The 14,044-nt window shown below is 42.7% G+C and overlaps 1 pseudogene; it reads right to left on the minus strand.

Moving 5' to 3' along the window:
• Positions 1-4,267: 4,267 nt before the first annotated feature.
• On the minus strand, positions 4,268-12,297 carry LOC128594687 (probable G-protein coupled receptor 34; annotated as a pseudogene).
• Between the last annotated feature and the right edge of the window lie 1,747 nt (positions 12,298-14,044).

Consider the following 14,044-nt stretch of genomic DNA (forward strand, 5'->3'; position numbering starts at 1 on the left):
CAGGTGACCCTCAGCTGCCCAGCCTGGCGTGTCTGGTCTTCCCCACATCGAGTTTCTCTGAGTCCTGAGTCAGCATCAGCTCATCCCCTTCGTGCCCCAGGTCAGAGCTCTGTTGGCAGGTGAGGAGCTACCTGGCAGGGTGTGATCGCCCTCAGGGCCTCCCTATCAGTCACCACAACCTGGGGGCACTGGATGCAGGAGAAGAGTAGAGGTGGAGTAAGGGTGGGACACACCTCAGCTTCTCCCCCTCCCCCAGGCCTCCTGCACCCCAGTGCCTTCCCCTCCCCCATCCCAGGACTTCTGGCAGCCTGGCAGGAAGGGGAGACCAGCGCCCCACCACTCCCTGCAGGGGTCTTTCCCTGAGTGTGACACCTCCATTCCTGCTGCAGGTTTGGGTCAGCCCCCATGCAGAGTGCTGGATATGTGCAGATTGAGTCTGGAATGTTCTTCCTTCGCCTCTCCTCCTCAGGTCTGCTCAGATGGCTCCTCCCTGAGGCCCTCCCTGACCACCTTGTTTAAAAGCCCCCTGTGTTACTTTGCATTGATTGTCTGCTTTGGATTTTCTTTGTGTTCATTTCCTATCACGTTCTAAGTATGAAAAGTCTCTGTCCAAAGATGGCCCCAGCCACGTCTCCCATCCCACAGGCTCCTTAGCAATGTGACCTTGCCATCTACCTTCAAGACATGGGCCTATTCCTGCTCTCCTGGATCTGTGACTAGCTTTGGTGACTGGAACTTGGAGAAAATGAAACCGCCTGACCTCTGAGGTTCTGAGTTGGCTGCTTGAAACACTCCCTTCAAGACCCCTGGCACGGAGCAAGGACCTACCAGGCCACGTGGAACATCTGGAGGAGAACCAGGACACCTGGTTCACAGTCCCAGCACCAGCTGCAGTCCTGGGAGGGAGCCCTCTTGAGTGTCCTGGGCCAGTCAGCCTCCAGATGACAGCAGGCCCAGCCCATATCACATGAAGCAGAAGAGCTGCCTGGGTGAGCCCATTCAAGCCACCAGATGAGAGATAATACAAAGTCTTTAAGGTTATTTGCTACCCAGCAATGCATTGCCAGAACATATCATGTAATCTACTCCTGTTATGATGTTTTTATTTATGGTCTGTCTTCTCATCAAATTGTTAGCCCCAGGGAGCAGGCGTTTGATCAAATGATCACTAGGCCTAGAACAATACCTGCCACAGAGACAGTCACCGAATACTCGTTACATGAATGAATAACTGCTGTGACCAGAATTCCCTAAAGCTGGGCTCTGAGACTGGAAAGGGGGAGTAACTGGTGTTTGTTTTGGGGTTGCATTGTCAGTTCAGGTTGCCAAAACAAAGACCACAGACGGGGTGGCTTAAATAATAGACAGGTAATTCTCCCATGCTGGAGGCTGGAAGTCTGAGGTCAGGGTGCCAGCAGATTCAGTTCCTAGGGAGTCCTTTCCTCCTGCCTGCCAGGCAGCTGCCTTCTTACCATACCCTCACATGGCGAGGGGAGACGGAGGTCCAGTTGTTACCACCCAGCAGGGTTGTGTCGCCTGCTGCACAGAGAAGAGCCAGTAAATGAACCAGCAGGAGCTGTGGCACAAAAAGTTTATTGTCACAGAGCACAAAGAGAGGACACAGAGAGATATCCGAGATCTGTCTCCCCAAGAATTTCTGGGCCAGGGCTATTAAAGACAGTTTGGTAAACATGAGGCCAGGGGATCAGTATCGCTCATTGCTTTGGGTTCAGGGAAAGCATAGGGGTATAGAAATTGTCTTCTTGGGAGGTGCCTGTGGCTCAAAGGAGTAAGGCTCCAGCCCCATATGCCGGAGGTGGTGGGTTCAAACCCAGCCCTGGACAAAAACTGAAAAAAAAAAAAAAAAAGAAAAAAGAAATTGTCTTCTTATATGGAGTCAGTTCCTGGGTGGGGGTCACAAGATCAGTGCAGTCAGTTCCTTGTTATGGGCCACTGGTCTGGTTGGGTCAGTTGGTCCACCAGAATGCAGGGCCTGGAAGATGTCTCAAAGGCCAGTCTTAGGTTTCACAAAGTGCTATTATCTATGGGAGCAGTGAAGAAAGCTAAGGATCTTCATGACCATGAGATATGTGACTCCTGAGAAGTGAGGAATTATAAGAAAGCAAGCTTTGGAACAATGGCCAGTATTATTTTTTTCCCCTATGCCTGTACCTTTGCAGAGTGCAGACTCATGTCGTCCTTCCTGCCTTGTTGCCTCGTATTAACGTTATAATGGACAGTTGTGCTTCCCCCAGGCTTCATCCCATCTCATCTCTGAGGTGTGGGCTAATGAGATGGAAAATGACAGATGACCCATCTGGCTTCTTCCTGCTGACAAGGGGTATTTTGGGGTTGAGCCCAGGATAAGAGGAATTGAATTTGTTTGCAGTTGTTTTCAAGTATTCACAGGTGGCTAATTGCAGACCTAAGGTTTTCATGACAAGAGCATGAGTACTCTCATTACAGCCTTGGCACAGTATTTAAGTGAGCAGCAGACTATGAGATAGATAACAAGCCCCAGGAAATAAGACTTGGGGTCACTACCAGTGACCTGTTGTAGCCACACAGCTTGTTGGGAAATTTTTTCTCTTCAGCTTTCAACTTCTCCTGAGTTATTTACATAGATGCAGCAGGTAGGATGTGATACCTCCCATACCCCCCTTGTTTAGCCAATAGGAAATCTAGCACGGCTTGATCACCTGGGACCTGAGCTAGCGGGTTGAGGGAACTTTGTTGAGCTTTGAGGTTCTTTGAAGTCTTTTCTGCCATCAGACCTGGAGGCACAGACAGATTTCTAGTCGTATCTCTGCTGGCATGTACTCCATAACAAGGGGGATGAGCACTCCCAGCACGCTTTGCCACAAGGTACCATGGTATCCTCCTGGCAATGCTCTCTTAAGTCTTTAGGGGAGATGGGGGAGACTCTTATTTTCTGGGATTAGAGTAAAAGGGGTTATGAAGCGATGTAGCAGACAACGGCCTTCTATGTGCAGACTGTGTATACAATAGTGGGTCCATCCCCGTGACAGAGGGTCAGACCTGCATGTCACAGACAAATGTGTATTTTGGAGCTGTGTATGTGAGACCTCCAAGGGTGTATACATTTATGGATTCATTCACGGAGAGTTTAGACATCATGGAGTCAAACCAAGTGTCATAATATTAACAAGCCTTCCAAAATCCATGTGTCTGGTATTTCAGGTACATTACCTGTTGGTATAAAGCTGGCACCTCCTTAACTCAATTCCCTGTGTGATCCAGGTTACATTTGTTAGTCCAATAAACTAGGGATTGAGGTGGTCCCTTGGGCCACTGCTCTTGGTTGATCTCCAGAAGTTGGAACAAGTCAAAACATGAGGTAGAGGTACCCTGATGGGTGATCAACTGAGCCTGAAAAGTGGTCAGGGACACAGGAAGAGCTTAAGTGAGTGGTCATGTCAGGGAAATCTAAAAAGTCAGTAACAGGGGTCACAGATGGTAGACTTTTTTTTGAAAGATGTTGGCAAATCCAACAAGCATATTTCTCCCTATTGCAATAGTTTGGGGTAGTTTAACTACTGCGTGGTCATGCCATTCTAGGCTGTGTGATAAAAGGAGGAGGGGCAGAGGGTGGTGAGGTCACAGCACTAAATTGGCATCCTCAGTAAGCCTAAACCCTAAGGGTATCTGAACAAAGGGAAGCAGGGGATCATTCTGTGTAGCCTAGGATGTGGCAGATACAGAGAATCCCGACAATAATGGTTATTAGGGTGAGGATGCATAACCATATGAACTAAATATCTAGGAAATGTGGGAGGGGGTATCCCAACTTTTTATGTAAAGCAATGACAGTAGCAAAGATTCCCATGATGTTTAAGATAATGATTACAATCAACAGAATAATTGTTTTCACTTAAATTCTATCAAGAAGATAAACTGCTTATCTAGAGTTTTTCTTGAAGATATATTTAAAATCTGTCAGGGGCTCAATTATTCACTCATGAGAACCCACTATCTCTCCTAATTTTTCTTTCTGGGCCTGGAGTCAGTGGAGCTGGCTTCCCCTGAATATGATGAATCTAGTGCTTGACTCCTGAGAGCCTGACAGAGGACTGGGTCACCAGCAAGACTTCATAGGGCCCCTTCCACTGGGGCTTCAGGTTGTCCTCAGGTTGTTGATTTCTCCAAGTCCTAAGCAGCACCCAGCCTCCAGGACAGATGCAATGTAAGGGAACATCCACTGGGAACCGCAACCTGCTGGAAGCAAACTCATGAATAGCAGTTAGCATCAGGCCAGTGGACTGTATACGTCTATGGCATCTGGCTCTCTGATGAGGGAGCTGTTGGGATCCTGCAGTCTAGAGCTAGAGCACAGGAAGGGTCTCCCACACAGAATTTCAAAAGGGCACAACTTGAGGCTGCTTCTGGGGTCTGCCCTTACTGTAAGTGGGGCAATAGGCAGTGCCTTATCCTAGGGATTAGTTTCTTGGCAAGTCTTAGAAAAAGACATTTTTTTATGGTATAATTCACCATTTCAGTGTTTCCCATGGACTGTGGTCTCCAGGGTGTATGGAGATTCCAAGTTACACTGAGGAACTGGGAAACATCCTACGTGACCTGGGCCACAAAGGCAGCAGCATTGTCACCCTGAATGCAAACCAGTACTGCAAATTGAGGAACAGCCTCTTTTATTAAGGCCTTCATGGCTTCAGAGCTCTTTCTGTCCAGCCAGGAAAGGCCTCAACTCAGTTCAAGAAGGTATTCATAAACACACATGGATACTTGAAATCTCCTGCTGCCCTTGGCATCACAGTGAAATCAGTCTCAGTCCTTTGTGGACCCTTCACCCCTGGCCTGAACTCCTTGTGCTGGGGGAAGAGGGCTAGGCTTAGGGTTATTCTGAGCACAGAGGAGATACTTTTCTCTAACTCCCGAATGGTGTTTTCATACGTGGATCAGTAAGTCTATTTTTGCATCCCTTGTAGGGTGGCATTCCTGCCATAAAGGGGACAATCATGAATATGCTTGACAGGGTCAACCATAAGGCATTTGGGTACCAGAACTGTTGTTGTCTCATCGTGTATCCACTCACCCTGAGTCCTGTGGTTGGGGTCGAACCCCCAGTTGAGCTTCCTTTTCAAATCCTCCTCTGAGCATGAGGGAGGGTCAGGGCCGGGATCTACTTCAGGCAGCAAGGGCATCAGTAAAGTCTTGGGAGCCTTTTTCCTGCTGCTTTCTCTGTGGCCTGATCTGCCCAATGATTGGCCCTTGACAGCAAAGTGTCTGCCTCCTGATGTCCAAGACAATGCACCATAGCTACGTCCTTGGGAGCTAAAATGCATCTTTCCAGATGGTGCCAGGAGCATGAAAAACACAAGCAACCTGGAGTCTGTGTCCATGGTCACCCACTCTCCTTTACCTACCTGGGGAGCTCTGATAAGGCTGTGAGTTCTGCCTTCTGTGCTGAGGTTCTGGGGGGTGTTTGGCCTGTAATGTCTGTTGATGGAGTGCCACTGCATGCCAAGGCCTCCGTCCTCCCTAACTCATAAACCTGCTTCCATCAGGAAACATCTCTAGGTTTGGGCTTTCTAGGGATTTGTCTATCATACCTGGCTGGATGGAATAAACTTGTCTAATTACTAGTGAACTGTCATACCAGGTTCAGGTGGCATTTGAGGAAGTATAATGGCAGGATTAAAAGTGGAGACCACTCTCAGACCAACTCATTTGGGTTGACTAAAGGGATGGCCTGATGTCTGCTGAGCCTCCCAGAGGGCAGTCAATACCCCCATTTCTGTTCCAGCCTGGGGAGCACCCAGTAGACGGTGTGCACTGTGTTGGGCTCGTCTAGTGTAAATGTCTCCGCTTCCTGAAGCAGGTCACAAGTGGCTGCAGCAGCCCGAAAGCAAAAAGCCCATCCCTTGTGACAATGCCCAGTTCCTCTGAGAAATAAGTAACAAGTATCTTAATATTTTCCGGGTCCTGAGTTAACACTTTCAAACTCATTCCTTGCCTCACATGCATGAAAGGATAAAAGAGCTTTCTTACATCTGGAAGCCACAATACTGGGGGAGTCACCGACTTTTCCATGATTCTGAAAAGGCCTTTTGAGACAGTGTTCACTGTTTCCGCCCCTCGAGGCATCATATAGAGGCTTAGAGATAGCACATGCGTAAAAATTATAAAATGCTTTCCATTACAAGGCATGGATATTATATTCAGTACAAGAGACAGATTTCTTGCTTCCTAGCATTTCACTAAGGTTTATATCACTGAGAGTTAAAATTTCTGGTTAATGTATTTGATACTATATATATATAAAGTGAACTTCCCAAAATACATAGAAAGTGTTCATTTGCAACAAATGTTAAGAAGGACATAAAATGTGCTCTTTAGTAAGAAAAAAAATGTTGCCTATTTCATAAGTTATTTAAAGGTTAATTCAATATATGAATTTAGAAAATGAAAGTAGGCTGAATGGAATGAATAAGTAGAAGAGTAAGATATAAAAAAACTTAGGAATGGAAAAACTTAAGATAGAAAAACTTATGAATTTAAAACCTGTTTCTAATGGGTTTTAAACAGGTTTTATTAACCTGTTTATAAAAAATGTTAATAGAAAAGAAAATAATATTGTATGAAGAAGTATCCTGCATGGTAATTTTTTTTCCTCAAATAAAATGACTGGTTATTTTGAAAAAGAGAAACTTAGGAGAAAACAGAAAGTCCAAGAATATTGTAGGTGGTCTGTGTAAGTTCTAATGAGGTTCATGAAAGGGAATTTATATAGAAATTTTGTGTATGATTAAGTTGGCTATATTTATTTATTTATTTATTTTTGTTTCTTTTTTTTTTTTTTTTATCATTGGGGAATCATTGAGGGTATGGTGAGCCAGATTATATCGCTTGCATTTTCTGGGTGAAGTCCCTCTATTAATAGTTTCCCACCCCCAAGAGGTGTGTCACACACCATGGACCCACACCCCCCTCCCTCCTTCCCTCTTTTCCCGCCCCTATTCCCCTTCTCCCACCATGGCCTAGCATCAGTTGTCCTCATATCAGAATTGAGTACATTGGATTCTGGCTTCTCCATTCTTTTCTTTTTATTGAGACACAGTCTCATTATGTCCCCTTGGTAGAGTGCCGTGGCGTCACAGCTCACAGCAACCTCAAACTCTTGGACTTAAGTGATCCTTTTGCCTCAACCTCCCAAGTAGCTGGGACTACAGGCCCTTACAACAACGCCTGGCTATTTTTGTTGCTGTTGTTGTTGTATTTGTTGTTGTTCAGCAGGCCTGGGGTGGGTGCAAACCCGCTAGCCCCGGTGTATGTTGCTGGCTCTGTAACCACTGAGCTACGGGTGCCAAGTCTGCTTCTCCATTCTTATGATACTTTACTAAAAAGAATGTATTTCAACTCCATCTAAATTAATACAAAAGATGTAAAGTCACCATCCTTTTTAGTGGCTATATAGTATTCTATGGTATTCATATACCACAGAATGTGGTAATGTTAATCCATTCCTGTGTTAAAGGGCATTTAGGTTATTCCCACATCTTGGCAATTATAAATTGAGCTGCAATAAATAATCTAGTACAAATTCCTAATAATAAAATAACTTTTTTTCTTCTGGGTAGGTGTGTAGTAATGGAATTGCAGGATCAAATTGGGAGGTGTAATTTGAGTTCTTTGAGGATTCTCCACACTTCCTAATTGTATTAGTTTGCGGTTCCAGCAACAGTGTAAAAGTGTTCCCTTCTCTCCACCTCTGCACCAGCATCTGCAGCTTTGGGACTTTGTGATGTGGGTCATTCTCACTGGGGTTAGGTGATATCTCAGGGTGGCTTTGATTTGCATTTCTCTGATAATTAGGGAAGATGAGCATTTTTTCATATGCTTGTTAGCCATTTATATGTCTTCTTTAGAGAAGGTTCTAGTCATCTCACTTGCCCATTAATATACGGGATTGTTGGCTTTTTTTGTTGTTGCTTAATTCGAGTTCTCTGTAGATCCTATTTATCAAGCATTTGTCTGACTCAAAATATGCAAGTATCTTTTCCTATTCTGATAATTGTTTATTTGCTTTGGTGGTTGTCTCCTTAGCTGTACAGAAGCTTTTCAGTTTAATTAAGTCCTATTTGTTTATTTTTGTTGTTGTTGCAATTGCCATGGAAGTCTTCATAAAGTCTTTCCCTGGGCTGTTATCTTCAAGTGTCTTTCCCACACTTTCTTCGAGAATTTTTATTGATTCATGGCTTAGATTTAGGTCTTTTATCCATCTTGAATCAATTTTAGTGAGTGGTGAAAGATGCGGGGCCAGTTTCAGTCTTTTACATATGGATATCCAGTTCTCCTGGCACCATTTACTGAATAGGGATTTTTTTCGCCCAGTGAATGTTCTGTTTGGTTTGTCAAAAATCAGGTGGCTGTAATATTTTAGTTTTATCTCATGGTGTTCTATTTGATTCCAGATATGTATGTCTCTATTTTTGTGAAGTTGGCCACATTTAAAAGAAAAAATTCTTAACTAAAACAGCATTTTCTGAAAGTACTAATATGCTCTTAATGATATCCCAAGACATTTTGCTTTTAATTCTACAACCTATTTCCTTGTAAAGATTCTCAGATTTTACTCAAGGATTCAATTTTTGCTGTGTCTTGCTGCTTTAGGCTTTTCTTCTACTTTAACATGTTTTTCAATTAGTTGGAAGTTTATTATTTCATCTTTTATGTAGGTTTATGCATAAATGAACACAGTGGCAAAATATACAAGCTTTTGAAATGACAAATGAACATTAATTTTCTGATATTTTGTTTTTTATTTTTATTTTTATTTTTTGAGACCGAGCCTCAAGCTATCGCCCTGGGTAGAGTGCTGTGGCGTCACAGCTCACAGCAACCTCAACTTCTGGGCTTAAATGATTCTCTTGCCTCAGCCTCCCAAGTACCTGGGACTACAGGTGTCCGCCACAATGCCTGGCTATTTTTTGGTTGTAGTTATCACTGTTTGGCAGGCCCAGGCCAGATTCGAACCTGCCAGCTCTGGTGTATGTGGCTGGTGCCTTAACCGCTTGAGCTACAGGCGCCACCTATTTTCCTGATATTTTAAGTGGGTCCTCAAATCATTTACTTCTAAACACACTTTAAATAGTATCAAGTGGTTGATTTTAATAACAACGTTAGTGCCTTTAGAAACAATGGAACTTCTTTTAATTATTTTGGTATTGAAGCCATGGATTTCACTTAACCTTATCATCTATGTTAAGAGTGTTAGCTTAACAAAGCATTTTCAAAAGATTTTACATACAGATTTAAAATATAATGATGAATATAAGCCTTTTATTTGCCTTGAAATAGTTTACAATTAAGCAAATGAAATGCCACAAATATAAAGAGAGCTTTGAGTAGAGCCAAGTTTTGTAAATGCTAGAACATTGTTTAATGATTTACTTTTTAAAAAAATTAAGAGTCTATATTGTATCCTTTTTTTATTAAATCATAGCTGTGTACATTAATGTGATAATGGGGCACCACACACTGGTTTTATAGACCATTTGACATATTTTCATCACACTAGTTAAAATAGCCTTCCTGGCATTTTCTTAGTTATTGTGTTAAGATATTTATATTCTACATTTACTAAGTTTCACATGTACCCTTGTAAGATGCACCGCAGGTGTAATCCCACCAATCACCCTCCTTCCGCCCATCCTCTTCCCTCCCTCCCCTCCCTCTCCCCCTTCCCCATATTCTTAGGTTATAACTGAGTTATAGCTTTCATGTGAAAGCCATAAATTAGTTTCATAGTACGGCTGAGTACATTGGATACTTTTTCTTCCATTCTCGAGATACTTTACTAAGAAGAATATGTTCCAGCTCCATCCATGTAAACATGAAAGAGGTAAAGTCTCCATCTTTCTTTAAGGCTGCATAATATTCCATGGTGTACATATACCACAATTTATTAATCCATTCATGGATTGATGAGCACTTGGGCTTTTTCCAGTATCATTCTTATAGTATGTTTACCTCGAGTAGTTTTAGAAATAAACTGCATTTTGGGGGCCACAGATGCATCATGCAAGGAGTATCCTGGTTTAAATTCTGAAGTCCTTTCACTCCTGCTTGCTTCACCTTGAACTTGTCTAAAAAGAAGTTGGCATGTTACTGTGCGAATGTTACTGGACATCAGGAAACACATGACTGCATCTAAGTGGCTATTGAAAGATGAGAGAACCAGCATGGTCTCATTGGTTTTGTGAACAATCTCCCTCCAGAAGCAAGACGATGCGTTTAGTTGTGAAGAAATGTAGATGAATCGAAAAGCATGACAGGGAACAAAACATACAGTGAAAATGATACGTACGATTAAGGAATCGTGGGTGTAGTGGCATATTTACCAGAATTAGGCAATTTGGATCTCCATTTAGAAATCCTCGATAGATTCTTACCAATCTTAATATAATGAAAGGATTATTAGTGGAAAATTAGCCAAAACATTACTACAATAATGAAGATAAAAATAGTTTCTCCTTTCGCATTATGCTTATCTTAATAATGGGAACACATTGTGGAATTACGCCTTCCTTTCTTTTTCTTTTTCGAGACAGAGTCTCATTATGTTGCCCTCGGTAGAGTGCATGGCGTCATGGCTCACAGCAACCTGCAACTCCTGGGCTTAAGAGATTCTCTTGCTTCAGCCTCCCAAGTAGCTGGTACTACAGGCGCCTGCCACAACACCCGACTATTTTCTTGTTTTTAGCAGGTTGGGCTGGGTTCGAACCCACCAGTCTCGGTGCAAATGACTGGTGCCTTAACCACTGTGCTACAAGCACCGAGCAGCCCTCCTTTCTTAAGTGTTAAAATAATCATGGTTGGCTGGGTGCCGTGGCTCACCCCTGTAATCTCAGCATTCTGGGAGGTCGAGGCAGGTGGATTGCTTGAGCTCATTGAGTTGGAGACCAGCCTGAGCAAGAATGAGACCCCATCTCTACTAAAAATAGAAAAACTAGCTGGGCATTATGGTTGGTGCCTGTAGTCCCAGCTACTTGGGAGGCTGAGGCAAGGGGATCGCTTGAGCCCAGGACATCTGTGAGCTATGATGACGCTATGGCATTCTAACCAGAGCAGCAGCCTGAGACTCTGTCTCAAAAGAAAAAATAATCATGGTTAAAAATCCAGGAGGTGCAACTCTCCATACTGTACAGCAAATATAAATACTTTGTGTGGTTGTTATTGCCTTCTGTTGTTGTATAGACTTATTCATTTTTATGTAGTGATCCAAACTGATGAATCCAAGCAAAATAATGCTAATGTTCATATTCATATAAAATAGTGTTGCCACAACCTTGCACAGAATCACACCTAGTGTCCACTTGTTTTGGTTAATATGATACCTTATTTGGAAAGAGAGGCAGAATATGAGTAGGATGTCTGCAATGGCTACATTAAGTAGGTAAATTTGAATGGCATTTCTTTTGTGGCAGATACCCAGAAACACATACAGGGCGATTATGTTCCCAAGCAGTCCCACAGTGAAAATAACATGGTGGAATCTTGTTAACACTTCTATTTTAACACTTTCTTTGCTCCTGCCCCTGCTCCACTGTAGTTAACTCTGTTGTTATGGTCTGCCACTAAATGTTTTATATTAAAGGATTAGAAAAATAGGTTTTTACAGTATAACTTAATTTATACTTGGCTTTTCTTGATATGTCTGAAGTATTTACTATGGTCAAAAAAATTCTCATTCTATTGCTGAGAGTTGATTGGAGGAGAGTCCCCCTACTCCAGGTACTAGTGAAAGGTGGGGCACTCGACCAGCAAAGATCTCACAGACCACCAAGGCTTGTAGGAAAGGTTTTTATTGGCGAGGGAGGGATGCTGCAGAGCAGCACCAAGGAGGAGAGAAAAGAAGAGAGAGAGAGAGGGGAGAAAAGAGAGATGAAAAAAGGTGGGGTGGGGAGAGACGGGGAGCGAGACAGAGAGAGAGGAGAGAGGAGAGAGGAGAGAGGAGAGAGGAGGGGAGAGAGAGAGAGCACGCGTGCCAGAGAGAGCTATATAGGTTCAGTTAGGGGAAGTCTTAGAATGGTGATGGGAGGGTAGAATAGCCAATAAGGAGTTACTGCCCTGGCCAGAAGAGGCGTTAGGTGCAGGCCATAGTTAATCTTGGTCTGTAGAAAGCAGGAGGGGCTTTTCTGGGGGAGGGGCTTTCTCTGGGGCAATTAGCTAATAACTAGTTTATCTGACTCACATTCCTCTATAATCCACTGAACCATCAGGATCCTGGACACAACCTTGCTGTGTCTGATAATCCATGTTCCCTTTTTATCAGCTTTAACTCGCAAGTTGTTTAAATCAGCTTCCCATGAAAAAGAAACAATTGCACTATAGTTTTCTTTGCCCTTTGGGAAACTGGCCTAAAAGAAACAAAGATTTTATATGCTTTCTCAAGATAATTTCTGATTTATCTTTATTAAGATTTTGATTAACTAAAAAATTCATAAACTTTAAAAGGGTTAAAGTTTTTACCTTCATTTAACTTCCTGTATATCCTTTGAAATCTTTTGATGACTCTCCCTCTTGGTGAAATAAATGACCATCATATTACGGTGACTTATGATCCTATTTTGAGGAAGACTTTTAAATCTTTGATATTTGAAAGCTTTCCAAAATCAAAATTTCAAATTATGTCAGACTGACTTTTTGATGAGGGCCCCTGAAAGTCCAAGGGTATATACAATGATCTATTACTTAGATCATTCAGATCTATAGATCATTGTATACCAATTATTATTTAGATCATTTGTATGTTTGAATAACACCAGAAACATTGTTGAATATGAAATGTTATTTAATTTTCTCTGAGTTACATTTATGTAAATGTGCTACTAATAATATGTGTTCCAAAATTGTATGACATTCCTAAAATTCTAATATGTCTTGGTATATGTTATCTGTAGTAATAGCAATTATTATTAGTATTTTTTTTTTTTTGAGGCAGAGTCTCACTACATCACCCTTAGTAGAGTGCTGTGGCGTCACAGCTCCCAGCAACCTCAAACTTTTGGGTTTAAGTGTTTCTCTTGCCTCAGTCTCCCGAGTAGCTGGGACTACAGGCTCCTGCCACAACACCTGGCTATTTTATTTTTTTTTGTTTTTGTTGTAGTTGTTGTTGTTCAGCAGGCCCAAGCCAGGTTGGGTTTGAACCTGCTAGCCTCAGTGTATGTGACTGGTGCCATAACCACTGTGCTATGGGTGCTGAGCCAGTAATTACAATTATTATTTAGGTCATTGTGATGCAGGACAAGGCAGCACTGCGACCTGTTGCCTTAGCCCTGAAGGTGTTGATGCTCCTGTAGATCGAGGAACCAGCTTGCTGGAAGGGCCGCACACCTGCACTGGAGAGTCTGGCACCTTGTTGTCTCCTCCACATGAACTTCTGACTGGTCAGTTTCCTGGATGGAGCCTTGCTATCTCCTCCATGTGCACTTCTGACTGGTGGATTTCATGTCAGTTTGCAGGCCTGAGAGTTCATTGGACAGCTGGCTGTAACTGACAAGACCCACACCCTAGCAGAACATCCCTCCCCCTCCCCCACTATATAAACCCTTGAGCAGAGAGCCCCAGGTCAGACCTTGGAGAGGAAGCAGGAGAGCTTGTTTGCCTCCTGAGTTCTCTCTGCCAGGGGGTTTAGTTTTTGTAGTTGTAGTAATTTTTGGTTTCTATAAATAAATCCTGACTTACCACTGATACCGTGGTTCGTGGATTTATTCTTCAAATCCCTGAGACCAAGAACCTGAAATTTCAGTATCAATTGTATACCAGAGAAATAGCCAAATTCTTTTGTGTCTTTTACCATGGATATTCTAAGACTTTTGTCAACTCCAGACAATTATTGTTTTACTTTGATTCTTCTGAAAAAGAGGTTTATAATCAGCTAACATCCCAAATTTGCTTATTCATTAGGAAAAGTCATTGAAAGGCCAATGTTAAGTCCTCTCAAAGACAGGTTTTTGATAACTTTGAATGTTGTACATTTGCACTAGGTAAAAATTTCCAGGTA

This window comes from Nycticebus coucang, chromosome 9 (genome assembly GCF_027406575.1).
Source record: "Nycticebus coucang isolate mNycCou1 chromosome 9, mNycCou1.pri, whole genome shotgun sequence".
Taxonomy (NCBI): domain Eukaryota; kingdom Metazoa; phylum Chordata; class Mammalia; order Primates; family Lorisidae; genus Nycticebus; species Nycticebus coucang.